Source organism: Ambystoma mexicanum, chromosome 11, assembly GCF_040938575.1.
Source record: "Ambystoma mexicanum isolate Mex_15411 chromosome 11, UKY_AmexF1_1, whole genome shotgun sequence".
Lineage (NCBI taxonomy): Eukaryota > Metazoa > Chordata > Amphibia > Caudata > Ambystomatidae > Ambystoma > Ambystoma mexicanum.
Genome location: NC_090934.1, coordinates 823097117 through 823124724, shown reverse-complemented (window position 1 = coordinate 823124724; position 27608 = coordinate 823097117). Strand labels below are relative to the sequence as shown.

At 46.3% G+C, this 27608-nt stretch overlaps 18 non-coding genes across 18 annotated transcripts; all 18 read left to right on the top strand.

Annotated features, from left to right (window-relative positions):
- Positions 1–134: 134 nt before the first annotated feature.
- TRNAW-CCA (transfer RNA tryptophan (anticodon CCA)) lies at positions 135–206 on the top strand. The gene has a single exon. It is a non-coding gene; the product is annotated as a tRNA-Trp (tRNA).
- A 1790-nt stretch (positions 207–1996) lies between these two features.
- On the top strand, positions 1997–2070 carry TRNAN-GUU (transfer RNA asparagine (anticodon GUU)). Its single transcript has one exon. It is a non-coding gene; the product is annotated as a tRNA-Asn (tRNA).
- Positions 2071–6463: 4393 nt separating this feature from the next.
- TRNAN-GUU (transfer RNA asparagine (anticodon GUU)) lies at positions 6464–6537 on the top strand. Its single transcript has one exon. It is a non-coding gene; the product is annotated as a tRNA-Asn (tRNA).
- Positions 6538–6850: 313 nt separating this feature from the next.
- On the top strand, positions 6851–6922 carry TRNAW-CCA (transfer RNA tryptophan (anticodon CCA)). The gene has a single exon. It is a non-coding gene; the product is annotated as a tRNA-Trp (tRNA).
- Positions 6923–9092: 2170 nt separating this feature from the next.
- Positions 9093–9164, top strand: TRNAW-CCA (transfer RNA tryptophan (anticodon CCA)). Its single transcript has one exon. It is a non-coding gene; the product is annotated as a tRNA-Trp (tRNA).
- A 1790-nt stretch (positions 9165–10954) lies between these two features.
- TRNAN-GUU (transfer RNA asparagine (anticodon GUU)) lies at positions 10955–11028 on the top strand. Its single transcript has one exon. It is a non-coding gene; the product is annotated as a tRNA-Asn (tRNA).
- A 2175-nt stretch (positions 11029–13203) lies between these two features.
- On the top strand, positions 13204–13277 carry TRNAN-GUU (transfer RNA asparagine (anticodon GUU)). Its single transcript has one exon. It is a non-coding gene; the product is annotated as a tRNA-Asn (tRNA).
- Positions 13278–13590: 313 nt separating this feature from the next.
- TRNAW-CCA (transfer RNA tryptophan (anticodon CCA)) lies at positions 13591–13662 on the top strand. The gene has a single exon. It is a non-coding gene; the product is annotated as a tRNA-Trp (tRNA).
- A 2177-nt stretch (positions 13663–15839) lies between these two features.
- TRNAW-CCA (transfer RNA tryptophan (anticodon CCA)) lies at positions 15840–15911 on the top strand. The gene has a single exon. It is a non-coding gene; the product is annotated as a tRNA-Trp (tRNA).
- A 2166-nt stretch (positions 15912–18077) lies between these two features.
- Positions 18078–18149, top strand: TRNAW-CCA (transfer RNA tryptophan (anticodon CCA)). Its single transcript has one exon. It is a non-coding gene; the product is annotated as a tRNA-Trp (tRNA).
- A 1790-nt stretch (positions 18150–19939) lies between these two features.
- TRNAN-GUU (transfer RNA asparagine (anticodon GUU)) lies at positions 19940–20013 on the top strand. Its single transcript has one exon. It is a non-coding gene; the product is annotated as a tRNA-Asn (tRNA).
- A 302-nt stretch (positions 20014–20315) lies between these two features.
- Positions 20316–20387, top strand: TRNAW-CCA (transfer RNA tryptophan (anticodon CCA)). Its single transcript has one exon. It is a non-coding gene; the product is annotated as a tRNA-Trp (tRNA).
- Positions 20388–22177: 1790 nt separating this feature from the next.
- On the top strand, positions 22178–22251 carry TRNAN-GUU (transfer RNA asparagine (anticodon GUU)). The gene has a single exon. It is a non-coding gene; the product is annotated as a tRNA-Asn (tRNA).
- Positions 22252–22564: 313 nt separating this feature from the next.
- Positions 22565–22636, top strand: TRNAW-CCA (transfer RNA tryptophan (anticodon CCA)). The gene has a single exon. It is a non-coding gene; the product is annotated as a tRNA-Trp (tRNA).
- Positions 22637–24426: 1790 nt separating this feature from the next.
- TRNAN-GUU (transfer RNA asparagine (anticodon GUU)) lies at positions 24427–24500 on the top strand. Its single transcript has one exon. It is a non-coding gene; the product is annotated as a tRNA-Asn (tRNA).
- A 313-nt stretch (positions 24501–24813) lies between these two features.
- On the top strand, positions 24814–24885 carry TRNAW-CCA (transfer RNA tryptophan (anticodon CCA)). Its single transcript has one exon. It is a non-coding gene; the product is annotated as a tRNA-Trp (tRNA).
- A 1790-nt stretch (positions 24886–26675) lies between these two features.
- TRNAN-GUU (transfer RNA asparagine (anticodon GUU)) lies at positions 26676–26749 on the top strand. The gene has a single exon. It is a non-coding gene; the product is annotated as a tRNA-Asn (tRNA).
- A 313-nt stretch (positions 26750–27062) lies between these two features.
- On the top strand, positions 27063–27134 carry TRNAW-CCA (transfer RNA tryptophan (anticodon CCA)). The gene has a single exon. It is a non-coding gene; the product is annotated as a tRNA-Trp (tRNA).
- Positions 27135–27608: the final 474 nt, after the last annotated feature.

Below are 27608 nucleotides of genomic sequence, written 5' to 3'. Positions count from 1 at the left end.
GCTGCAGCGTGTACTGATGCACAGAAGGAAGCTATCCTAGCCAGTCTACTTAAAGAAGCAATGAGGCTCTGCAGGTCCATGCACGTCTCCTACCTTTATTCTGTCATCAGACACACCAGGTGGACTGCCACAAGGACCTCGTGGCGCAATGGTAGCGCGTCTGACTCCAGATCAGAAGGTTGTGTGTTCAAATCATGTCGGGGTCATACTTCCTTTTCCCACTCTGAAATACAAAATTGCTCTTCAGTATCTCGTTATTTCAACCTGACTGCATCTTTATGCTCTGGGCCTAGTTGTTCTGGCGTTTCGAATGTAAGCTTTGCAGCAGGGAAGTATCATATTGACTGACACCCATGAAGAACATGGTCAACCTTTAAAGCAGGCCAATCTCTATGTTTTACTGGATGCAGCAGAAGTATTTCCTCTTTACCATCTCTTCAAGTGGGCCTGACTGATGTGCTGTTTTGTGCACGCTACGTGGGCTTTGTAAAGCATACCTCTGCCATTTGCATGGCCTCCTAGCGCTGTCAATATTTTCGTGTAATCGCTGAATGCTGCACTGTCCTGGGAACTCTAGGTGTGACTAAAGGATATATGTTGGGGCCCCGAAAGGGGGTCGGCAGTCTAGTGGCAATGGGCATCACTTTGCAGTTTGGGTTTGTGAGTTCAGGTACCGGTCTGGTGTCGGAAACCTGTAAGCGCCCTCCCAATCAACTGTCGGTCCTGGATTGTGAGGATTTCCCCTTATACTGGTCTCAGTAGACACATTTCCATTTTACTTTTTCACTCTCGCATTGCCTATTTCTCTCTCTCTCATAGTTACATTATAGACAAGAGAGACATTGTCAGCGAGAGGGCTTCACAGCACCTTCCCCCCTTTCCCTAAGTGCATTGCAAGGGGCTCTGGGAGGCGTGCACATTTGTCTGAAACACAAAGATCCACTGGCAATAAAAAGCGTAGGTCCCTAGTTTGCATTTCTTAGAATTTGAGGTGACACTCAGAGTTGTCTCGGGCGTGACTGTACCTTTCATAGGAGATGTGCTAATCCCCAAACCCTCTTCCTTTGTCCCAGTAATCTGTCTTAGTGCCTCTAGCAAGTTGTTTTCTGAAACAAAGCTTACCTGAACATCCTGTAAAATTGGTAACTTTTCAGTAGCAGTACAGTGCAGTATATAGCATTCCTGTTGCGCACAGCATCTAGATCCAAAAATTGCTTACTCTACCCCAGAAATTAGAATTCACCCAGTCAAACAGGGGGATCTATAAAGAGCATGGCAAGTAGTTAACATAAGCTACTTCCCCCAAGTTCTCTTGGTGCACTCTGCTGCCCTCTTTTAACAGAAGAATGCAACTGCAGGTCTTGCTTCTCAGCAAGGTACCTACATATAGAATCCTTGGTGCACTCTTGCTAAATCTGCTGGAATGTGTCTTCTATTGTGCCCAAGGTGGTTTTGTATTTGGGGACTCAGGGAAGCAAGGGAGCAGTCTAATGCACTGCAGTGCTAAGAGAGGCATGCCTTTTTCAGAAAAAAGTTCAGGTTTTCTGCCAATCAGAAAAAAATAGCAATGCAATCAGGCCAAAGGCAGAACACACATGCCAGTGAGTCTCTGTGGCACAATTGGTTAGCGCGTTCGGCTGTTAACCGAAAAGACGCTGCTGTTTTTGGCACAAAGACACAGAGTGTTCCACTCAGTAAACCTGAGTCATTTCTCCCGTGTTCTCTGGGTTCAGCCTACTGTCCCCTTTTAACACAAGTGCGCAACTGTGGTTTTCTCCTCATAGCAAGTTATGCCTACACAGAGGACATTTGGTGCACTGTTGATGGGCTCTGTCCTCTACTAAATCCCCTGTGTTTGTGGATTAGGGGAGGTAGGGAAGTGCTTGATACCCTGATTTGCTGTGGGAAATAGAGCTATTTTAGAAATATTTTCAGGTTGCCTGGGAAGCATAAGCAAACAGCACACCAATCAGGCCCCTGTGTAAGAACTGCATGAGTCTCTGTGGCGCAATCGGTTAGCGCGTTCGGCTGTTAACCGAAAGGTTGGTGGTTCAAGCCCACCCAGGGACGGTGCATTTTGGCTCAAAAATTCAGCGTGACCAACTATGGACTTCTGTTTACCTCTCGCAGGTCTCGTCTGCTGACGTCCAAAAAATCCAATAAACTGCAAGCAATTCTTCTCGCTTGCTTTAGTTTTTCAAAACTTGCCATTCAATTCATAAACATCAAGACTTCATGGGAAGGGTTTGGCTGCAGCGTGTACTGATGCACAGAAGGAAGCTATCCTAGCCAGTCTACTTAAAGAAGCAATGAGGCTCTGCACGTCTCCTACCTTTATTCTGTCATCAGACACACCAGGTGGATTGCCACAAGGACCTCGTGGCGCAATGGTAGCGTCTGACTCCAGATCAGAAGGTTGTGTGTTCAAATCACGTTGGGGTCATACTTCCTTTTCCCACTCTGAAATACAAAATTGCTCTTCAGTATCTCGTTATTTCAACCTGACTGCATCTTTATGCTCTGGGCCTAGTTGTTCTGGCCTTTCGAATGTAAGCTTTGCAGCAGGGAAGTATCATATTGACAGACACCCATGAAGGACATGGTCAACCTTTAAAGCAGGCCAATCTCTATGTTTTACTGGATGCAGCAGAAGTATTTCCTCTTTACCATCTCTTCAAGTGGGCCTGACTGATGTGCTGTTTTGTGCACGCTACGTGGGCTTTGTAAAGCATACCTCTGCCATTTGCATGGCCTCCTAGCGCTGTCAATATTTTCGTGTAATCGCTGAATGCTGCACTGTCCTGGGAAATCTAGGTGTGACTAAAGGATATATGCTGGGGCCCCGAAAGGGGGTCGGCAGTCTAGTGGCAATGCCCATCACTTTGCAGTTTGGGTTTGTGAGTTCAGGTACCGGTCTGGTGTCGGAAACCTGTAAGCGCCCTCCCAATCAACTGTCGGTCCTGGATTGTGAGGATTTCCCCTTATACTGGTCTCAGTAGACACATTTCCATTTTACTTTTTCACTCTCGCATTGCCTATTTCTCTCTCTCTCATAGTTACATTATAGACAAGAGAGACATTGTCAGCGAGAGGGCTTCACAGCACCTTCCCCCCTTTCCCTAAGTGCATTGCAAGGGGCTCTGGGAGGCGTGCACATTTGTCTGAACACAAAGATCCACTGGCAATAAAAAGCGTAGGTCCCTAGTTTGCATTTCTTAGAATTTGAGGTGACACTCAGAGTTGTCTCGGGCGTGACTGTACATTTCATAGGAGATGTGCTAATCCCCAAACCCTCTTCCTTTGTCCCAGTAATCTGTCTTAGTGCCTCTAGCAAGTTGTTTTCTGAAACAAAGCTTAACTGAACATCCTGTAAAATTGGTAACTTTTCAGTAGCAGTACAGTGCAGTATATAGCATTCCTGTTGCGCACAGCATCTAGATCCAAAAATTGCTTACTCTACCCCAGAAATTAGAATTCACCCAGTCAAACAGAGGGATCTATAAAGAGCATGGCAAGTAGTTAACATAAGCTACTTCCCCCATGTTCTCTTGGTGAACTCTGCTGCCCTCTTTTAACAGAAGAATGCAACTGCAGGTCTTGCTTCTCAGCAAGGTACCTACATATAGAATCCTTGGTGCACTCTTGCTAAATCTGCTGGAATGTGTCTTCTATTGTGCCCAAGGTGGTTGTGTATTTGGGGACTCAGGGAAGCAAGGGAGCAGTCTAATGCACTGCAGTGCTAAGAGAGGCATGCCTTTTTCAGAAAAAAGTTCAGGTTTTCTGCCAATCAGAAAAAAATAGCAATGCAATCAGGCCAAAGGCAGAACACACATGCCAGTGAGTCTCTGTGGCGCAATTGGTTAGCGCGTTCGGCTGTTAACCGAAAAGACGCTGCTGTTTTGGGCACAAAGACACAGAGTGTTCCACTCAGTAAACCTGAGTCATTTCTCCCGTGTTCTCTGGGTTTAGCCTACTGTCCCCTTTTAACACAAGTGCGCAACTGTGGCTTTCTCCTCATAGCAAGTTATGCCTACACAGAGGGCATTTGGTGCACTGTTGATGGGCTCTGTCCTCTACTAAATCCCCTGTGTTTGTGGATTACGGGAGGTAGGGAAGTGCTTGATACCCTGATTTGCTGTGGGAAATAGAGCTATTTTAGAAATATTTTCAGGTTGCCTGGGAAGCATAAGCAAACAGCACACCAATCAGGCCCCTGTGTAAGAACTGCATGAGTCTCTGTGGCGCAATCGGTTAGCGCGTTCGGCTGTTAACCGAAGCCCACCCAGGGACGGTGCATTTTGGCTCAAAAATTCAGCGTGACCAACTATGGACTTCTGTTTACCTCTCGCAGGTCTCGTCTGCTGACGTCCAAAAAATCCAATAAACTGCAAGCAATTCTTCTCGCTTGCTTTAGTTTTTCAAAACTTGCCATTCAATTCATAAACATCAAGACTTCATGGGAAGGGTTTGGCTGCAGCGTGTACTGATGCACAGAAGGAAGCTATCCTAGCCAGTCTACTTAAAGAAGCAATGAGGCTCTGCAGGTTCATGCACGTCTCCTACCTTTATTCTGTCATCAGACACACCAGGTGGATTGCCACAAGGACCTCGTGGCGCAATGGTAGCGTCTGACTCCAGATCAGAAGGTTGTGTGTTCAAATCACGTCGGGGTCATACTTCCTTTTCCCACTCTGAAATACAAAATTGCTCTTCAGTATCTCGTTATTTCAACCTGACTGCATCTTTATGCTCTGGGCCTAGTTGTTCTGGCGTTTCGAATGTAAGCTTTGCAGCAGGGAAGTATCATATTGACAGACACCCATGAAGGACATGGTCAACCTTTAAAGCAGGCCAATCTCTATGTTTTACTGGATGCAGCAGAAGTATTTCCTCTTGACCATCTCTTCAAGTGGGCCTGACTGATGTGCTGTTTTGTGCACGCTACGTGGGCTTTGTAAAGCATACCTCTGCCATTTGCATGGCCTCCTAGCGCTGTCAATATTTTCGTGTAATCGCTGAATGCTGCACTGTCCTGGGAACTCTAGGTGTGACAAAAGGATATATGCTGAGGCCCGAAAGGGGGTCGGCAGTCTAGTGGCAATGCCCATCACTTTGCAGTTTGGGTTTGTGAGTTCAGGTACCGGTCTGGTGTCGGAAACCTGTAAGCGCCCTCCCAATCAACTGTCGGTCCTGGATTGTGAGGATTTCCCCTTATACTGGTCTCAGTAGACACATTTCCATTTTACTTTTTCACTCTCGCATTGCCTATTTCTCTCTCTCTCATAGTTACATTATAGACAAGAGAGACATTGTCAGCGAGAGGGCTTCACAGCACCTTCCCCCCTTTCCCTAAGTGCATTGCAAGGGGCTCTGGGAGGCGTGCACATTTGTCTGAAACACAAAGATCCACTGGCAATAAAAAGCGTAGGTCCCTAGTTTGCATTTCTTAGAATTTGAGGTGACACTCAGAGTTGTCTCGGGCGTGACTGTACCTTTCATAGGAGATGTGCTAATCCCCAAACCCTCTTCCTTTGTCCCAGTAATCTGTCTTAGTGCCTCTAGCAAGTTGTTTTCTGAAACAAAGCTTACCTGAACATCCTGTAAAATTGGTAACTTTTCAGTAGCAGTACAGTGCAGTATATAGCATTCCTGTTGCGCACAGCATCTAGATCCAAAAATTGCTTACTCTACCCCAGAAATTAGAATTCACCCAGTCAAACAGAGGGATCTATAAAGAGCATGGCAAGTAGTTAACATAAGCTACTTCCCCCAAGTTCTCTTGGTGCACTCTGCTGCCCTCTTTTAACAGAAGAATGCAACTGCAGGTCTTGCTTCTCAGCAAGGTACCTACATATAGAATCCTTGGTGCACTCTTGCTAAATCTGCTGGAATGTGTCTTCTATTGTGCCCAAGGTGGTTGTGTATTTGGGGACTCAGGGAAGCAAGGGAGCAGTCTAATGCACTGCAGTGCTAAGAGAGGCATGCCTTTTTCAGAAAAAAGTTCAGGTTTTCTGCCAATCAGAAAAAAATAGCAATGCAATCAGGCCAAAGGCAGAACACACATGCCAGTGAGTCTCTGTGGCACAATTGGTTAGCGCGTTCGGCTGTTAACCGAAAAGACGCTGCTGTTTTTGGCACAAAGACACAGAGTGTTCCACTCAGTAAACCTGAGTCATTTCTCCCGTGTTCTCTGGGTTCAGCCTACTGTCCCCTTTTAACACAAGTGCGCAACTGTGGCTTTCTCCTCATAGCAAGTTATGCCTACACAGAGGACATTTGGTGCACTGTTGATGGGCTCTGTCCTCTACTAAATCCCCTGTGTTTGTGGATTAGGGGAGGTAGGGAAGTGCTTGATACCCTGATTTGCTGTGGGAAATAGAGCTATTTTAGAAATATTTTCAGGTTGCCTGGGAAGCATAAGCAAACAGCACACCAATCAGGCCCCTGTGTAAGAACTGCATGAGTCTCTGTGGCGCAATCGGTTAGCGCGTTCGGCTGTTAACCGAAAGGTTGGTGGTTCAAGCCCACCCAGGGACGGTGCATTTTGGCTCAAAAATTCAGCGTGACCAACTATGGACTTCTGTTTACCTCTCGCAGGTCTCGTCTGCTGACGTCCAAAAAATCCAATAAACTGCAAGCAATTCTTCTCGCTTGCTTTAGTTTTTCAAAATTTGCCATTCAATTCATAAACATCAAGACTTCATGGGAAGGGTTTGGCTGCAGCGTGTACTGATGCACAGAAGGAAGCTATCCTAGCCAGTCTACTTAAAGAAGCAATGAGGCTCTGCAGGTCCATGCACGTCTCCTACCTTTATTCTGTCATCAGACACACCAGGTGGACTGCCACAAGGACCTCGTGGCGCAATGGTAGCGCGTCTGACTCCAGATCAGAAGGTTGTGTGTTCAAATCATGTCGGGGTCATACTTCCTTTTCCCACTTTGAAATACAAAATTGCTCTTCAGTATCTCGTTATTTCAACCTGACTGCATCTTTATGCTCTGGGCCTAGTTGTTCTGGCGTTTCGAATGTAAGCTTTGCAGCAGGGAAGTATCATATTGACAGACACCCATGAAGGACATGGTCAACCTTTAAAGCAGGCCAATCTCTATGTTTTACTGGATGCAGCAGAAGTATTTCCTCTTTACCATCTCTTCAAGTGGGCCTGACTGATGTGCTGTTTTGTGCACGCTACGTGGGCTTTGTAAAGCATACCTCTGCCATTTGCATGGCCTCCTAGCGCTGTCAATATTTTCGTGTAATCGCTGAATGCTGCACTGTCCTGGGAACTCTAGGTGTGACCAAACGATATATGCTGGGGCCCCGAAAGGGGGTCGGCAGTCTAGTGGCAATGCCCATCACTTTGCAGTTTGGGTTTGTGAGTTCAGGTACCGGTCTGGTGTCAGAAAACTGTAAGCGCCCTCCCAATCAACTGTCGGTCCTGGATTGTGAGGATTTCCCCTTATACTGGTCTCAGTAGACACATTTCCATTTTACTTTTTCACTCTCGCATTGCCTATTTCTCTCTCTCTCATAGATACATTATAGACAAGAGAGACATTGTCAGCGAGAGGGTTGCACAGCACCTTCCCCCATTTCCCTAAGTGCATTGCATGGGGCTCTGGGAGGCGTGCACATTTGTCTGAAACACAAAGATCCACTGGCAATAAAAGGCGTAGGACCCCAGTTCGCATTTCTTAGAATTTGAGGAGGCACTCAGAGTTGTCTCGGGCGTGACTGTACCTTTCATGGGAGATGTGCTAATCCCCAAACCCTTTATCCTTTGTCCCAGTAATCTGTCCTAGGGCCTCTAGCAAGTTGTTTTCTGAAAGAAAGCTTACCTGAACATCCTGTAAAATTGGTAACTTTTCAGTAGCAGTACAGTGCAGTATATAGCATTCCTGTTGCGCACAGCATCTAGATCCAAAAATTGCTTACTCTACCCCAGAAAATAGAATTCACCCAGTCAAACAGAGGGATCTATAAAGATCATGGCAAGTAGTTAACATAATCTACTTCCCCCAAGTTCTCTTGGTGCACTCTGCTTCCCTCTTTTAACGGAAGAATGCAACTGCAGGTCTTGCTTCTCAGAAAGGTACCTACATATAGAAACCTTGATGCACTCTTGCTAAATCTGCTGGAATGTGTCTTCTATTGTGCCCAAGGTGGTTGTGTATTTGGGGACTCAGGGAAGCAAGGGAGCAGTCTAATGCACTGCAGTGCTAAGAGAGGCATGCCTTTTTCAGAAAAAAGTTCAGGTTTTCTGCCAATCAGAAAAAAATAGCAATGCAATCAGGCCAAAGGCAGAACACACATGCCAGTGAGTCTCTGTGGCACAATTGGTTAGCGCGTTCGGCTGTTAACCGAAAAGACGCTGCTGTTTTTGGCACAAAGACACAGAGTGTTCCACTCAGTAAACCTGAGTCATTTCTCCCGTGTTCTCTGGGTTCAGCCTACTGTCCCCTTTTAACACAAGTGCGCAACTGTGGCTTTCTCCTCATAGCAAGTTATGCCTACACAGAGGACATTTGGTGCACTGTTGATGGGCTCTGTCCTCTACTAAATCCCCTGTGTTTGTGGATTAGGATTAGGGGAGGTAGGGAAGTGCTTGATACCCTGATTTGCTGTGGGAAATAGAGCTATTTTAGAAATATTTTCAGTTTGCCTGGGAAGCATAAGCAAACAGCACACCAATCAGGCCCCAGTGTAAGCACTGCATGAGTCTCTGTGGCGCAATCGGTTAGCGCGTTCAGGTTGGTGGTTCAAGCCCACCCAGGGACGATGCATTTTGGCTCAAAAATTCAGCATGACCAACTATGAACTTCTGTTTACCTCTCGCAGGTCTCGTCTGCTGACGTCCAAAAAATCCAATAAACTGTAAGCAATTCTTCTCGCTTGCTTTAGTTTTTCAAAACTTGCCATTCAATTCATAAACATCAAGACTTCATGGGAAGGGTTTGGCTGCAGCGTGTACTGATGCACAGAAGGAAGCTATCCTAGCCAGTCTACTTAAAGAAGCAATGAGGCTCTGCAGGTCCATGCACGTCTCCTACCTTTATTCTGTCATCAGACACACCAGGTGGACTGCCACAAGGACCTCGTGGCGCAATGGTAGCGCGTCTGACTCCAGATCAGAAGGTTGTGTGTTCAAATCACGTCGGGGTCATACTTCCTTTTCCCACTCTGAAATACAAAATTGCTCTTCAGTATCTCGTTAATTCAACCTGACTGCATCTTTGTGCTCTGGGCCTAGTTGTTCTGGCGTTTCGAATGTAAACTTTGCACCAGGGAAGTATCATATTGACAGACACCCATGAAGGACATGGTCAAGCTTTAAAGCAGGCCAATCTCTATGTTTTACTGGATGCAGCAGAAGTATTTCCTCTTTACCATCTCTTCAAGTGGGCCTGACTGATGTGCTGTTTTGTGCACGCTACGTGGGCTTTGTAAAGCATACCTCTGCCATTTGCATGGCCTCCTAGCGCTGTCAATATTTTCGTGTATTCGCTGAATGCTGCACTGTCCTGGGAACTCTAGGTGTGACTAAAGGATATATGCTGGGGCCCCGAAAGGGGGTCGGCAGTCTAGTGGCTATGCCCATCACTTTTCAGTTTGGGTTTGTGAGTTCAGGTACCGGTCTGGTGTCGGAAACCTGTAAGCGCCCTCCCAATCAACTGTCGGTCCTGGATTGTGAGGATTTCCCCTTATACTGGTCTCAGTAGACACATTTCCATTTTACTTTTTCACTCTCGCATTGCCTATTTCTCTCTCTCTCATAGATACATTATAGACAAGAGAGACATTGTCAGCGAGAGGGCTTCACAGCACCTTCCCCCATTTCCCTAAGTGCATTGCAAGGGGCTCTGGGAGGCGTGCACATTTGTCTGAAACACAAAGATCCACTGGCAATAAAAAGCGTAGGTCCCTAGTTTGCATTTCTTAGAATTTGAGGTGACACTCAGAGTTGTCTCGGGCGTGACTGTACCTTTCATAGGAGATGTGCTAATCCCCAAACCCTCTTCCTTTGTCCCAGTAATCTGTCTTAGTGCCTCTAGCAAGTTGTTTTCTGAAACAAAGCTTACCTGAACATCCTGTAAAATTGGTAACTTTTCAGTAGCAGTACAGTGCAGTATATAGCATTCCTGTTGCGCACAGCATCTAGATCCAAAAATTGCTTACTCTACCCCAGAAATTAGAATTCACCCAGTCAAACAGAGGGATCTATAAAGAGCATGGCAAGTAGTTAACATAAGCTACTTCCCCCAAGTTCTCTTGGTGCACTCTGCTGCCCTCTTTTAACAGAAGAATGCAACTGCAGGTCTTGCTTCTCAGCAAGGTACCTACATATAGAAACCTTGGTGCACTCTTGCTAAATCTGCTGGAATGTGTCTTCTATTGTGCCCAAGGTGGTTGTGTATTTGGGGACTCAGGGAAGCAAGGGAGCAGTCTAATGCACTGCAGTGCTACGAGAGGCATGCCTTTTTCAGAAAAAAGTTCAGGTTTTCTGCCAATCAGAAAAAAATAGCAATGCAATCAGGCCAAAGGCAGAACACACATGCCAGTGAGTCTCTGTGGCGCAATTGGTTAGCGCGTTCGGCTGTTAACCGAAAAGACGCTGCTGTTTTGGGCACAAAGACACAGAGTGTTCCACTCAGTAAACCTGAGTCATTTCTCCCGTGTTCTCTGGGTTCAGCCTACTGTCCCCTTTTAACACAAGTGCGCAACTGTGGCTTTCTCCTCATAGCAAGTTATGCCTACACAGAGGGCATTTGGTGCACTGTTGATGGGCTCTGTCCTCTACTAAATCCCCTGTGTTTGTGGATTACGGGAGGTAGGGAAGTACTTCATACCCTGATTTGCTGTGGGAAATAGAGCTATTTTAGAAATATTTTCAGGTTGCCTGGGGAGCATAAGCAAACAGCACACCAATCAGGCCCCAGTGTAAGCACTGCATGAGTCTCTGTGGCGCAATCGGTTAGCGCGTTCGGCTGTTAACCGAAAGGTTGGTGGTTCAAGCCCACCCAGGGACGATGCATTTTGGCTCAAAAATTCAGCATGACCAACTATGAACTTCTGTTTACCTCTCGCAGGTCTCGTCTGCTGACGTCCAAAAAATCCAATAAACTGCAAGCAATTCTTCTCGCTTGCTTTAGTTTTTCAAAACTTGCCATTCAATTCATAAACATCAAGACTTCATGGGAAGGGTTTGGCTGCAGCGTGTACTGATGCAGAGAAGGAAGCTATCCTAGCCAGTCTACTTAAAGAAGCAATGAGGCTCTGCAGGTGCATGTACGTCTCCTACCTTTATTCTGTCATCAGACACACCAGGTGGACTGCCACAAGGACCTCGTGGCGCAATGGTAGCGCGTCTGACTCTAGATCAGAAGGTTGCGTGTTCAAATCACGTCGGGGTCATATTTGCTTTTCCCACTCTGAAATACAAAATTGCTCTTCAGTATCTCGTTATTTCAACCTGACTGCATCTTTGTGCTCTGGGCCTAGTTGTTCTGGCGTTTCGAATGTAAGCTTTGCAGCAGGGAAGTATCATATTGACAGACACCCATGAAGGACATGGTCAACCTTTAAAGCAGGCCAATCTCTATGTTTTACTGGATGCAGCAGAAGTATTTCCTCTTTACCATCTCTTCAAGTGGGCCTGACTGATGTGCTGTTTTGTGCACGCTACGTGGGCTTTGTAAAGCATACCTCTGCCATTTGCATGGCCTCCTAGCGCTGTCAATATTTTCGTGTAATCGCTGAATGCTGCACTGTCCTGGGAACTCTAGGTGTGACTAAAGGATATATGCTGGGGCCCCGAAAGGGGGTCGGCAGTCTAGTGGCAATGCCCATCACTTTGCAGTTTGGGTTTGTGAGTTCAGGTACCGGTCTGGTGTCGGAAACCTGTAAGCGCCCTCCCAATCAACTGTCGGTCCTGGATTGTGAGGATTTCCCCTTATACTGGTCTCAGTAGACACATTTCCATTTTACTTTTTCACTCTCGCATTGCCTATTTCTCTCTCTCTCATAGTTACATTATAGACAAGAGAGACATTGTCAGCGAGAGGGCTTCACAGCACCTTCCCCCCTTTCCCTAAGTGCATTGCAAGGGGCTCTGGGAGGCGTGCACATTTGTCTGAACCACAAAGATCCACTGGCAATAAAAAGCGTAGGTCCCTAGTTTGCATTTCTTAGAATTTGAGGTGACACTCAGAGTTGTCTTGGGCGTGACTGTACCTTTCATAGGAGATGTGCTAATCCCCAAACCCTCTTCCTTTGTCCCAGTAATCTGTCCTAGGGCCTCTAGCAAGTTGTTTTCTGAAACAAAGCTTACCTGAACATCCTGTAAAATTGGTAACTTTTCAGTAGCAGTACAGTGCAGTATATAGCATTCCTGTTGCGCACAGCAACTAGATCCAAAAATTGCTTACTCTACCCCAGAAATTAGAATTCACCCAGTCAAACAGAGGGATCTATAAAGAGCATGGCAAGTAGTTAACATAAGCTACTTCCCCCAAGTTCTCTTGGTGCACTCTGCTGCCCTCTTTTAACAGAAGAATGCAACTGCATGTCTTGCTTCTCAGCAAGGTACCTACATATAGAATCCTTGGTGCACTCTTGCTAAATCTGCTGGAATGTGTCTTCTATTGTGCCCAGGGTGGTTGTGTATTTGGGGGCTCAGGGAAGCAAGGGAGCAGTCTAATGCACTGCAGTGCTAAGAGAGGCATGCCTTTTTCAGAAAAAAGTTCAGGTTTTCTGCCAATCAGAAAAAAATAGCAATGCAATCAGGCCAAAGGCAGAACACACATGCCAGTGAGTCTCTGTGGTGCAATTGGTTAGCGCGTTCGGCTGTTAACCGAAAAGACGCTGCTGTTTTTGGCACAAAGACACAGAGTGTTCCACTCAGTAAACCTGAGTCATTTCTCCCGTGTTCTCTGGGTTCAGCCTACTGTCCCCTTTTAACACAAGTGCGCAACTGTGGCTTTATCCTCATAGCAAGTTATGCCTACACAGAAGACATTTGGTGCACTGTTGATGGGCTCTGTCCTCTACTAAATCCCCTGTGTGTGTGGATTAGGGGAGGTAGGGAAGTGCTTGATACCCTGATTTGCTGTGGGAAAAAGAGCTATTTTAGAAATATTTTCAGGTTGCCTGGGAAGCATAAGCAAACAGCACACCAATCAGGCCCCTGTGTAAGAACTGCATGAGTCTCTGTGGTGCAGTCGGTTAGCGCGTTCGGCTGTTAACCGAAAGGTTGGTGGTTCAAGCCCACCCAGGGACGGTGCATTTTGGCTCAAAAATTCAGCATGACCAACTATGAACTTCTGTTTACCTCTCGCAGGTCTCGTCTGCTGACGTCCAAAAAATCCAATAAACTGCATGCAATTCTTCTCGCTTGCTTTAGTTTTTCAAAACTTGCCATTCAATTCATAAACATCAAGACTTCATGGGAAGGGTTTGGCTGCAGCGTGTACGGATGCAGAGAAGGAAGCTATCCTAGCCAGTCTACCTAAAGAAGCAATGAGGCTCTGCAGGTGCATGTACGTCTCCTACCTTTATTCTGTCATCAGACACACCAGGTGGATTGCCACAAGGACCTCGTGGCGCAATGGTAGCGCGTCTGACTCCAGATCAGAAGGTTGTGTGTTCAAATCACGTCGGGGTCATACTTCCTTTTCCCACTCTGAAATACAAAATTGCTCTTCAGTATCTCGTTATTTCAACCTGACTGCATCTTTGTGCTCTGGGCCTAGTTGTTCTGGCGTTTCGAATGTAAACTTTGCAGCAGGGAAGTATCATATTGACAGACACCCATGAAGGACATGGTCAAGCTTTAAAGCAGGCCAATCTCTATGTTTTACTGGATGCAGCAGAAGTATTTCCTCTTTACCATCTCTTCAAGTGGGCCTGACTGATGTGCTGTTTTGTGCACACTACGTGGGCTTTGTAAAGCATACCTCTGCCATTTGCATGGCCTCCTAGCGCTGTCAATATTTTCGTGTAATCGCTGAATGCTGCACTGTCCTGGGAACTCTAGGTGTGACTAAAGGATATATGTTGGGGCCCCGAAAGGGGGTCGGCAGTCTAGTGGCAATGCCCATCACTTTGTAGTTTGGGTTTGTGAGTTCAGGTACCGGTCTGGTGTCGGAAACCTGTAAGCGCCCTCCCAATCAACTGTCGGTCCTGGATTGTGAGGATTTCCCCTTATACTGGTCTCAGTAGACACATTTCCATTTTACTTTTTCACTCTCGCATTGCCTATTTCTCTCTCTCTCATAGATACATTATAGACAAGAGAGACATTGTCAGCGAGAGGGCTTCACAGCACCTTCCCCCATTTCCCTAAGTGCATTGCAAGGGGCTCTGGGAGGCGTGCACATTTGTCTGAAACACAAAGATCCACTGGCAATAAAAGGCGTAGGACCCCAGTTCGCATTTCTTAGAATTTGAGGAGGCACTCAGAGTTGTCTCGGGCGTGACTTTACCTTTCATAGGAGATGTGCTAATCCCCAAACCCTCTTCCTTTGTCCCAGTAATCTGTCCTAGGGCCTCTAGCAAGTTGTTTTCTGAAACAAAGCTTACCTGAACATCCTGTAAAATTGGTAACTTTTCAGTAGCAGTACAGTGCATTATATAGCATTCCTGTTGCGCACAGCATCTAGATCCAAAAATTGCTTACTCTACCCCAGAAACTAGAATTCACCCAGTCAAACAGAGGGATCTATAAAGAGCATGGCAAGTAGTTAACATAAGCTACTTCCCCCAAGTTCTCTTGGTGCACTCTGCTGCCCTCTTTTAACAGAAGAATGCAACTGCAGGTCTTGCTTCTCAGCAAGGTACCTACATATAGAAACCTTGGTGCACTCTTGCTAAATCTGCTGGAATGTGTCTTCTATTGTGCCCAAGGTGGTTGTGTATTTGGGGACTCAGGGAAGCAAGGGAGCAGTCTAATGCACTGTAGTGCTAAGAGAGGCATGGCTTTTTCAGAAAAAAGTTCAGGTTTTCTGCCAATCAGAAAAAAATAGCAATGCAATCAGGCCAAAGGCAGAACACACATGCCAGTGAGTCTCTGTGGCGCAATTGGTTAGCGCGTTCGGCTGTTAACCGAAAAGACGCTGCTGTTTTTGGCACAAAGACACAAAGTGTTCCACTCAGTAAACCTGAGTCATTTCTCCCGTGTTCTCTGGGTTCATCCTACTGTCCCCTTTTAACACAAGTGCGCAACTGTGGCTTTCTCCTCATAGCAAGTTATGCCTACACAGAGGACATTTGGTGCACTGTTGATGGGCTCTGTTCTCTACTAAATCCCCTGTGTTTGTGGATTAGGGGAGGTAGGGAAGTGCTTGATACCCTGATTTGCTGTGGGAAATAGAGCTATTTTAGAAATATTTTCAGGTTGCCTGGGAAGCATAAGCAAACAGCACACCAATCAGGCCCCAGTGTAAGGACTGCATGAGTCTCTGTGGCGCAATCAGTTAGCGCGTTTGGCTGTTAACCGAAAGGTTGGTGGTTCAAGGCCACCCAGGGACGATGCATTTTGGCTCAAAAATTCAGCGTGACCAACTATGGACTTCTGTTTACCTCTCGCAGGTCTCGTCTGCTGACGTCCAAAAAATCCAATAAACTGCAAGCAATTCTTCTCGCTTGCTTTAGTTTTTCAAAACTTGCCATTCAATTCATAAACATCAAGACTTCATGGGAAGGGTTTGGCTGCAGGGTGTACTGATGCACAGAAGGAAGCTATCCTAGCCAGTCTACTTAAAGAAGCAATGAGGCTCTGCAGGTGCATGTACGTCTCCTACCTTTATTCTGTCATCAGACACACCAGGTGGATTGCCACAAGGACCTCGTGGCGCAATGGTAGCGCGTCTGACTCCAGATCAGAAGGATGCGTGTTCAAATCACGTCGGGGTCATATTTGCTTTTCCCACTCTGAAATACAAAATTGCTCTTCAGTATCTCGGTATTTCAACCTGACTGCATCTTTGTGCTCTGGGCCTAGTTGTTCTGGAGTTTCGAATTTAAGCTTTGCAGCAGGGAAGTATCATATTGACAGACACCCATGAAGGACATGGTCAACCTTTAAAGCAGGCCAATCTCTATGTTTTACTGGATGCAGCAGAAGTATTTCCTCTTTACCATCTCTTCAAGTGGGCCTGACTGATGTGCTGTTTTGTGCACGCTACGTGGGCTTTGTAAAGCATACCTCTGCCATTTGCATGGCCTCCTAGCGCTGTCAATATTTTCGTGTAATCGCTGAATGCTGCACTGTCCTGGGAACTCTAGGTGTGACTAAAGGATATATGCTGGGGCCCCGAAAGGGGGTTGGCAGTCTAGTGGCAATGCCCATCACTTTGCAGTTTGGGTTTTTGAGTTCAGGTACCGGTCTGGTGTCGGAAACCTGTAAGCGCCCTCCCAATCAACTGTCGATCCTGGATTGTGAGGATTTCCCCTTATACTGGTCTCAGTAGACACATTTCCATTTTACTTTTTCACTCTCGCATTGCCTATTTCTCTCTCTCTCATAGATACATTATAGATAAGAGAGCCATTGTCAGCGAGAGGGCTTCACAGCACCTTCCCCCATTTCCCTAAGTGCATTGCAAGGGGCTCTGGGAGGCGTGCACATTTGTCTGAAACACAAAGATCCACTGGCAATAACAAGCGTAGGACCCTAGTTCGCATTTCTTAGAATTTGAGGTGGCACTCAGAGTTGTCTCGGGCGTGACAGTACCTTACATAGGAGATGTGCTAATCCCCAAACCCTCTTCCTTTGTCCCACTAATCTGTCCTAGGGCCTCTAGCAAGTTGTTTTCTGAAACAAAGCTTACCTGAACATCCTGTAAAATTGGTAACTTTTCAGTAGCAGTACAGTGCAGTATATAGCATTCCTGTTGCGCACAGCATCTAGATCCAAAAATTGCTTATTCTACCCCAGAAATTAGAATTCATCCAGTCAAACAGAGGGATCTATAAAGAGCATGGCAAGTAGGTAACATAAGCTACTTCCCCCAAGTTCTCTTGGTGCACTCTGCTGCCCTCTTTTAACAGAAGAATGCAACTGCAGGTCTTGCTTCTCAGCAAGGTACCTACATATAGAAACCTTGGTGCACTCTTGCTAAATCTGCTGGAATGTGTCTTCTATTGTGCCCAAGGTGGTTCTGTATTTGGGGACTCAGGGAAGCAAGGGAGCAGTCTAATGTACTGCAGTGCTAAGAGAGGCATGCCTTTTTCAGAAAAAAGTTCAGGTTTTCTGCCAATCAGAAAAAAATAGCAATGCAATCAGGATAAAGGCAGAAAACACATGTCAGTGAGTCTCTGTGGCGCAATTGGTTAGCGCGTTCGGCTGTTAACCGAAAAGACGCTGCTGTTTTTGGCACAAAGACACAGAGTGTTCCACTTAGTAATCCTGAGTCATTTCTCCCGTGTTCTCTGGGTTCAGCCTACTGTCCCCTTTTAACACAAGTGCGCAACTGTGGCTTTCTCCTCATAGCAAGTTATGCCTACACAGAGGACATTTGGTGCACTGTTGATGGGCTCTGTCCTCTACTAAATCCCCTGTGTTTGTGGATTAGGGGAGGTAGGGAAGTGCTTGATACCCTGATTTGCTGTGGGAAATAGAGCTATTTTAGAAATGTTTTCAGGTTGCCTGGGAAGCATAAGCAAACAGCACACCAATCAGGCCCCAGTGTAAGCACTGCATGAGTCTCTGTGACGCAATCGGTTAGCGCGTCCGGCTGTTAACCGAAAGGTTGGTGGTTCAAGCCCACCCAGGGACGATGCATTTCGGCTCAAAAATTCAGCTTGACCAACTATGAACTTCTGTTTACCTCTCGCAGGTCTCGTCTGCTGACGTCCAATAAACTGCAAGCAATTCTTCTCGCTTGCTTTAGTTTTTCAAAACTTGCCATTCAATTCATAAACATCAAGACTTCATGGGAAGGGTTTGGCTGCAGCGTGTACTGATGCACAGAAGGAAGCTATCCTAGCCAGTCTACTTAAAGAAGCAATGAGGCTCTGCAGGTGCATGTACGTCTCCTACCTTTATTCTGTCATCAGACACACCAGGTGGACTGCAAAGGACCTCGTGGCGCAATGGTAGCGCGTCTGACTCCAGATCGGAAGGTTGCGTGTTCAAATCACGTCGGGGTCATGTTTGCTTTTCCCACTCTGAAATACAAAATTGCTCTTCAGTATCTCGGTATTTCAACCTGACTGCATCTTTGTGCTCTGGGCCTAGTTGTTCTGGCGTTTCGAATGTAAGCTTTGCAGCAGGGAAGTATCATATTGACAGACACCCATGAAGGACATGGTCAACCTTTAAAGCAGGCCAATCTCTATGTTTTACTGGATGCAGCAGAAGTATTTCCTCTTTACCATCTCTTCAAGTGGGCCTGACTGATGTGCTGTTTTGTGCACGCTACGTGGGCTTTGTAAAGCATACCTCTGCCATTTGCATGGCCTCCTAGCGCTGTCAATATTTTCGTGTAAACGCTGAATGCTGCACTGTTCTGGGAACTCTAGGTGTGACTAAAGGATATATGCTGGGGCCCCGAAAGGGGGTCGGCAGTCTAGTGGCAATGGGCATCACTTTGCAGTTTGGGTTTGTAAGTTCAGGTACCGGTCTGGTGTCGGAAAACTGTAAGCGTCCTCCCAATCAACTGTCGGTCCTGGATTGTGAGGATTTCCCCTTATACTGGTCTCAGTAGACACATTTCCATTTTACTTTTTCACTCTCGCATTGCCTATTTCTCTCTCTCTCATAGATACATTATAGACAAGAGAGACATTGTCAGCGAGAGGGTTGCACAGCACCTTCCCCCATTTCCCTAAGTGCATTGCATGGGGCTCTGGGAGGCGTGCACATTTGTCTGAAACACAAAGATCCACTGGCAATAAAAGGCGTAAGACCCCAGTTCGCATTTCTTAGAATTTGAGGAGGCACTCAGAGTTGTCTCGGGCGTGACTGTACCTTTCATAGGAGATGTGCTAATCCCCAAACCCTCTTCCATTGTCCCAGTAATCTGTCCTAGGGCCTCTAGCAAGTTGTTTTCTGAAACAAAGCTTACCTGAACATCCTGTAAAATTGGTAACTTTTCAGTAGCAGTACAGTGCAGTATATAGCATTCCTGTTGCGCACAGCATCTAGATCCAAAAATTGCTTATTCTACCCCAGAAATTAGAATTCACCCAGTCAAACAGAGGGATCTATAAAGAGCATGGCAAGTAGTTAACATAAGCTACTTCCCCCAAGTTCTCTTGGTGCACTCTGCTGCCCTCTTTTAACAGAAGAATGCAACTGCAGGTCTTGCTTCTCAGCAAGGTACCTACATATAGAAACCTTGGTGCACTCTTGCTAAATCTGCTGGAATGTGTCTTCTATTGTGCCCAAGGTGGTTGTGCATTTGGGGACTCAGGGAAGCAAGGGAGCAGTCTAATGCACTGCAGTGCTAAGAAAGGCATTCCTTTTTCAGAAAAAAGTTCAGGTTTTCTGCCAATCAGAAAAAAATAACAATGCAATCAGGATAAAGGCAGAAAACACATGTCAGTGAGTCTCTGTGGCGCAATTGGTTAGCGCGTTCGGCTGTTAACCGAAAAGACGCTGCTGTTTTTGGCACAAAGACACAGAGTGTTCCACTTAGTAATCCTGAGTCATTTCTCCCGTGTTCTCTGGGTTCAGCCTACTGTCCCCTTTTAACACAAGTGCGCAACTGTGGCTTTCTCCTCATAGCAAGTTATGCCTACACAGAGGAAATTTGGTGCACTGTTGATGGGCTCTGTCCTCTACTAAATCCCCTGTGTTTGTGGATTAGGGGAGGTAGGGAAGTGCTTGATACCCTGATTTGCTGTGGGAAATAGAGCTATTTTAGAAATGTTTTCAGGTTGCCTGGGAAGCATAAGCAAACAGCACACCAATCAGGCCCCAGTGTAAGCACTGCATGAGTCTCTGTGGCGCAATCGGTTAGCGCGTCCGGCTGTTAACCGAAAGGTTGGTGGTTCAAGCCCACCCAGGGACGATGCATTTCGGCTCAAAAATTCAGCTTGACCAACTATGAACTTCTGTTTACCTCTCGCAGGTCTCGTCTGCTGACGTCCAATAAACTGCAAGCAATTCTTCTCGCTTGCTTTAGTTTTTCAAAACTTGCCATTCAATTCATAAACATCAAGACTTCATGGGAAGGGTTTGGCTGCAGCGTGTACTGATGCACAGAAGGAAGCTATCCTAGCCAGTCTACTTAAAGAAGCAATGAGGCTCTGCAGGTGCATGTACGTCTCCTACCTTTATTCTGTCATCAGACACACCAGGTGGACTGCAAAGGACCTCGTGGCGCAATGGTAGCGCGTCTGACTCCAGATCGGAAGGTTGCGTGTTCAAATCACGTCGGGGTCATGTTTGCTTTTCCCACTCTGAAATACAAAATTGCTCTTCAGTATCTCGGTATTTCAACCTGACTGCATCTTTGTGCTCTGGGCCTAGTTGTTCTGGCGTTTCGAATGTAAGCTTTGCAGCAGGGAAGTATCATATTGACAGACACCCATGAAGGACATGGTCAACCTTTAAAGCAGGCCAATCTCTATGTTTTACTGGATGCAGCAGAAGTATTTCCTCTTTACCATCTCTTCAAGTGGGCCTGACTGATGTGCTGTTTTGTGCACGCTACGTGGGCTTTGTAAAGCATACCTCTGCCATTTGCATGGCCTCCTAGCGCTGTCAATATTTTCGTGTAAACGCTGAATGCTGCACTGTTCTGGGAACTCTAGGTGTGACTAAAGGATATATGCTGGGGCCCCGAAAGGGGGTCGGCAGTCTAGTGGCAATGGGCATCACTTTGCAGTTTGGGTTTGTAAGTTCAGGTACCGGTCTGGTGTCGGAAAACTGTAAGCGTCCTCCCAATCAACTGTCGGTCCTGGATTGTGAGGATTTCCCCTTATACTGGTCTCAGTAGACACATTTCCATTTTACTTTTTCACTCTCGCATTGCCTATTTCTCTCTCTCTCATAGATACATTATAGACAAGAGAGACATTGTCAGCGAGAGGGTTGCACAGCACCTTCCCCCATTTCCCTAAGTGCATTGCATGGGGCTCTGGGAGGCGTGCACATTTGTCTGAAACACAAAGATCCACTGGCAATAAAAGGCGTAAGACCCCAGTTCGCATTTCTTAGAATTTGAGGAGGCACTCAGAGTTGTCTCGGGCGTGACTGTACCTTTCATAGGAGATGTGCTAATCCCCAAACCCTCTTCCATTGTCCCAGTAATCTGTCCTAGGGCCTCTAGCAAGTTGTTTTCTGAAACAAAGCTTACCTGAACATCCTGTAAAATTGGTAACTTTTCAGTAGCAGTACAGTGCAGTATATAGCATTCCTGTTGCGCACAGCATCTAGATCCAAAAATTGCTTATTCTACCCCAGAAATTAGAATTCACCCAGTCAAACAGAGGGATCTATAAAGAGCATGGCAAGTAGTTAACATAAGCTACTTCCCCCAAGTTCTCTTGGTGCACTCTGCTGCCCTCTTTTAACAGAAGAATGCAAATGCAGGTCTTGCTTCTCAGCAAGGTACCTACATATAGAAACCTTGGTGCACTCTTGCTAAATCTGCTGGAATGTGTCTTCTATTGTGCCCAAGGTGGTTGTGCATTTGGGGACTCAGGGAAGCAAGGGAGCAGTCTAATGCACTGCAGTGCTAAGAAAGGCATTCCTTTTTCAGAAAAAAGTTCAGGTTTTCTGCCAATCAGAAAAAAATAACAATGCAATCAGGATAAAGGCAGAAAACACATGTCAGTGAGTCTCTGTGGCGCAATTGGTTAGCGCGTTCGGCTGTTAACCGAAAAGACGCTGCTGTTTTTGGCACAAAGACACAGAGTGTTCCACTTAGTAATCCTGAGTCATTTCTCCCGTGTTCTCTGGGTTCAGCCTACTGTCCCCTTTTAACACAAGTGCGCAACTGTGGCTTTCTCCTCATAGCAAGTTATGCCTACACAGAGGAAATTTGGTGCACTGTTGATGGGCTCTGTCCTCTACTAAATCCCCTGTGTTTGTGGATTAGGGGAGGTAGGGAAGTGCTTGATACCCTGATTTGCTGTGGGAAATAGAGCTATTTTAGAAATATTTTCAGGTTGCCTGGGAAGCATAAGCAAACAGCACACCAACCAGGCCCCAGTGTAAGCACTGCATGAGTCTCTGTGGCGCAATCGGTTAGCGCGTTCGGCTGTTAATCGAAAGGTTGGTGGTTCAAGCCCACCCAGGGACGATGCATTTTGGCTCAAAAATTCAGCATGACCAACTATGAACTTCTGTTTACCTCTCGCAGGTCTCGTCTGCTGACGTCCAAAAAATCCAATAAACTGCAAGCAATTCTTCTCGCTTGCTTTAGTTTTTCAAAACTTGCCATTCAATTCATAAACATCAAGACTTCATGGGAAGGGTTTGGCTGCAGCGTGTACTGATGCACAGAAGGAAGCTATCCTAGCCAGTCTACTTAAATAAGCAATGAGGCTTTGCAGGTGCATGTACGTCTCCTACCTTTATTCTGTCATCAGACACACCAGGTGGACTGCCACAAGGACCTCGTGGCGCAATGGTAGCGCGTCTGACTCCAGATCAGACGGTTGCATGTTCAAATCACGTCGGGGTCATATTTGCTTTTCCCACTCTGAAATATAAAATTGCTCTTCAGTATCTCGTTATTTCAACCTGACTGCATCTTTGTGCTCTGGGCCTAGTTGTTCTGGCGTTTCGAATGTAAGCTTTGCAGCAGGGAAGTATCATATTGACAGACACCCATGAAGGACATGGTCAACCTTTAAAGCAGGCCAATCTCTATGTTTTACTGGATGCAGCAGAAGTATTTCCTCTTTACCATCTCTTCAAGTGGGCCTGACTGATGTGCTGTTTTGTGCACGCGACGTGGGCTTTGTAAAGCATACCTCCGCCATTTGCATGGCCTCCTAGCGCTGTCAATATTTTCGTGTAATCGCTGAATGCTGCACTGTCCTGGGAACTCTAAGTGTGACTAAAGGATATATACTGGGGCCCCGAAAGGGGGTCGGCAGTCTAGTGGCAATGCCCATCACTTTGCAGTTTGGGTTTGTGAGTTCAGGTACCGGTCTGGTGTCGGAAACCTGTAAGCGCCCTCCCAATCAACTGTCGGTCCTGGATTGTGAGGATTTCCCCTTATACTGGTCTCAGTAGACACATTTCCATTTTACTTTTTCACTCTCGCATTGCCTATTTCTCTCTCTCTCATAGATACATTATAGACAAGAGAGACATTGTCAGCGAGAGGGTTGCACAGCACCTTCCCCCATTTCCCTAAGTGCATTGCAAGGGGCTCTGGGAGGCGTGCACATTAGTCTGAAACACAAAGATCCACTGGCAATAAAAAGCGTAGGACCCCAGTTCGCATTTCTTAGAATTTGAGGAGGCACTCAGAGTTGTCTCGGGCGTGACTGTACCTTTCATAGGAGATGTGCTAATCCCCAAACCCTCTTCCTTTGTCCCAGTAATCTGTCCTAGGACCTCTAGCAAGTTGTTTTCTGAAACAAAGCTTACCTGAACATCCTGTAAAATTGATAACTTTTCAGTAGCAGTACAGTGCAGTATATAGCATTCCTGTTGCGCACAGCATCTAGATCCAAAAATTGCTTATTCTACCCCAGAAATTAGAATTCACCCAGTCAAACAGAGGGATCTATAAAGAGCATGGCAAGTAGTTAACATAAGCTACTTCCCCCAAGTTCTCTTGGTGCACTCTGCTGCCCTCTTTTAACAGAAGAATGCAACTGCAGGTCTTGCTTCTCAGCAAGGTACCTACATAAAGAAACCTTGGTGCACTCTTGCTAAATCTGCTGGAATGTGTCTTCTATTGTGCCCAAGGTGGTTGTGTATTTGGGGACTCAGGGAAGCAAGGGAGCAGTCTAATGCACTGCAGTGCTAAGAGAGGCATGCCTTTTTCAGAAAAAAGTTCAGGTTTTCTGCCAATCAGAAAAAAATAGCAATGCAATCAGGCCAAAGGCAGAACACACATGCCAGTGAGTCTCTGTGGCGCAATTGGTTAGCGCGTTCGGCTGTTAACCGAAAAGACGCTGCTGTTTTTGGCACAAAGACACAGAGTGTTCCACTCAGTAAACCTGAGTCATTTCTCCCGTGTTCTCTCGGTTCAGCCTACTGTCCCCTTTTAACACAAGTGCGCAACTGTGGCTTTCTCCTCATAGCAAGTTATGCCTACACAGAGGACATTTGGTGCACTGTTGATGGGCTCTGTCCTCTACTAAATCCCCTATGTTAGTGGATTAGTGGAGGTAGGGAAGTGCTTGATACCCTGATTTGCTCTGGGAAATAGAGCTATTTTAGAAATATTTTCAGGTTGCCTGGGAAGCATAAGCAAACAGCACACCAATCAGGCCCCAGTGTAAGCACTGCATGAGTCTCTGTGGCGCAATCGGTTAGCGCGTTCGGCTGTTAACCGAAAGGTTGGTGGTTCAAGCCCACCCAGGGACGATGCATTTTGGCTCAAAAATTCAGCATGACCAACTATGAACTTCTGTTTACCTCTCGCAGGTCTCGTCTGCTGACGTCCAAAAAATCCAATAAACTGCAAGCAATTCTTCTCGCTTGCTTTAGTTTTTCAAAACTTGCCATTCAATTCATAAACATCAAGACTTCATGGGAAGGGTTTGGCTGCAGCGTGTACTGATGCACAGAAGGAAGCTATCCTAGCCAGTCTACCTAAAGAAGCAATGAGGCTCTGCAGGTGCATGTACGTCTCCTACCTTTATTCTGTCATCAGACTACCCAGGTGGACTGCCACAAGGACCTCGTGGCGCAATGGTAGCGCATCTGACTCCAGATCAGAAGGTTGTGTGTTCAAATCACGTCGGGGTCATACTTCCTTTTCCCACTCTGAAATACAAAATTGCTCTTCAGTATCTCGTTATTTCAACCTGACTGCATCTTTGTGCGCTGGGCCTAGTTGTTCTGGCGTTTCGAATGTAAGCTTTGCAGCAGGGAAGTATCATATTGACAGACACCCATGAAGGACATGGTCAACCTTTAAAGCAGGCCAATCTCTATGTTTTACTGGATGCAGCAGAAGTATTTCCTCTTTACCATCTCTTCAAGTGGGCCTGACTGATGTGCTGTTTTGTGCACGCTACGTGGGCTTTGTAAAGCATACCTCTGCCATTTGCATGGCCTCCTAGCGCTGTCAATATTTTCGTGTAATCGCTGAATGCTGCAGTGTCCTGGGAACTCTAGGTGTGACTAAAGGATATATGTTGGGGCCCCGAAAGGGGGTCGGCAGTCTAGTGGCAATGGGCATCACTTTGTAGTTTGGGTTTGTGAGTTCAGGTACCGGTCTGGTGTCGGAAACCTGTAAGCGCCCTCCCAATCAACTGTCGGTCCTGGATTGTGAGGATTTCCCCTTATACTGGTCTCAGTAGACACATTTCCATTTTACTTTTTCACTCTCGCATTGCCTATTTCTCTCTCTCTCATAGATACATTATAGACAAGAGAGACATTGTCAGCGAGAGGGCTTCACAGCACCTTCCCCCATTTCCCTAAGTGCATTGCATGGGGCTCTGGGAGGCGTGCACATTTGTCTGAAACACAAAGATCCACTGGCAATAAAAGGCGTAGGACCCCAGTTCGCATTTCTTAGAATTTGAGGAGGCACTCAGAGTTGTCTCGGGCGTGACTGTACCTTTCATAGGAGATGTGCTAATCCCCAAACCCTCTTCCTTTGTCCCAGTAATCTGTCCTAGGGCCTCTAGCAAGTTGTTTTCTGAAACAAAGCTTACCTGAACATCCTGTAAAATTGGTAACTTTTCAGTAGCAGTACAGTGCAGTATATAGCATTCCTGTTGCGCACAGCATCTAGATCCAAAAATTGCTTACTCTACCCCAGAAATTAGAATTCACCCAGTCAAACAGAGGGATCTATAAAGAGCATGGCAAGTAGTTAACATAAGCTACTTCCCCCAAGTTCTCTTGGTGCACTCTGCTGCCCTCTTTTAACAGAAGAATGCAACTGCAGGTCTTGCTTCTCAGAAAGGTACCTACATATAGAATCCTTGGTGCACTCTTGCTAAATCTGCTGGAATGTGTCTTCTATTGTGCCCAAGGTGGTTGTGTATTTGGGGACTCAGGGAAGCAAGGGAGCAGTCTAATGCACTGCAGTGCTAAGAGAGGCATGCCTTTTTCAGAAAAAAGTTCAGGTTTTCTGCCAATCAGAAAAAAATAGCAATGCAATCAGGCCAAAGGCAGAACACACATGCCAGTGAGTCTCTGTGGCGCAATTGGTTAGCGCGTTCGGCTGTTAACCGAAAAGACGCTGCTGTTTTGGGCACAAAGACACAGAGTGTTCCACTCAGTAAACCTGAGTCATTTCTCCCGTGTTCTCTGGGTTCAGCCTACTGTCCCCTTTTAACACAAGTGCGCAACTGTGGCTTTCTCCTCATAGCAAGTTATGCCTACACAGAGGGCATTTGGTGCACTGTTGATGGGCTCTGTCCTCTACTAAATCCCCTGTGTTTGTGGATTACGGGAGGTAGGGAAGTGCTTGATACCCTGATTTGCTGTTGGAAATAGAGCTATTTTAGAAATATTTTCAGGTTGCCTGGGAAGCATAAGCAAACAGCACACCAATCAGGCCCCAGTGTAAGCACTGCATGAGTCTCTGTGGCGCAATCGGTTAGCGCGTTCGGCTGTTAACCGAAAGGTTGGTGGTTCAAGCCCACCCAGGGACGATGCATTTTGGCTCAAAAATTCAGCATGACCAACTATGAACTTCTGTTTACCTCTCGCAGGTCTCGTCTGCTGACGTCCAAAAAATCCAATAAACTGTAAGCAATTCTTCTCTCTTGCTTTAGTTTTTCAAAACTTGCCATTCAATTCATAAACATCAAGACTTCATGGGAAGGGTTTGGCTTCAGCGTGTACTGATGCACAGAAGGAAGCTATCCTAGCCAGTCTACTTAAAGAAGCAATGAGGCTCTGCAGGTGCATGTACGTCTCCTACCTTTATTCTGTCATCAGACACACCAGGTGAACTGCCGCAAGGACCTCGTGGCGCAATGGTAGCGCGTCTGACTCCAGATCAGAAGGTTTCGTGTTCAAATCACGTCGGGGGCATATTTGCTTTTCCCACTCTGAAATATAAAATTGCTCTTCAGTATCTCGTTATTTCAACCTGACTGCATCTTTGTGCTCTGGGCCTAGTTGTTCTGGCATTTCGAATGTAAGCTTTGCAGCAGGGAAGTATCATATTGACAGACACCCATGAAGGACATGGTCAACCTTTAAAGCAGGCCAATCTCTATGTTTTACTGGATGCAGCAGAAGTATTTCCTCTTTACCATCTCTTCAAGTGGGCCTGACTGATGTGCTGTTTTGTGCACGCTACGTGGGCTTTGTAAAGCATACCTCTGCCATTTGCATGGCCTCCTAGCGCTGTCAATATTTTCGTGTAATCGCTGAATGCTGCAGTGTCCTGGGAACTCTAGGTGTGACTAAAGGATATATGTTGGGGCCCCGAAAGGGGGTCGGCAGTCTAGTGGCAATGGGCATCACTTTGTAGTTTGGGTTTGTGAGTTCAGGTACCGGTCT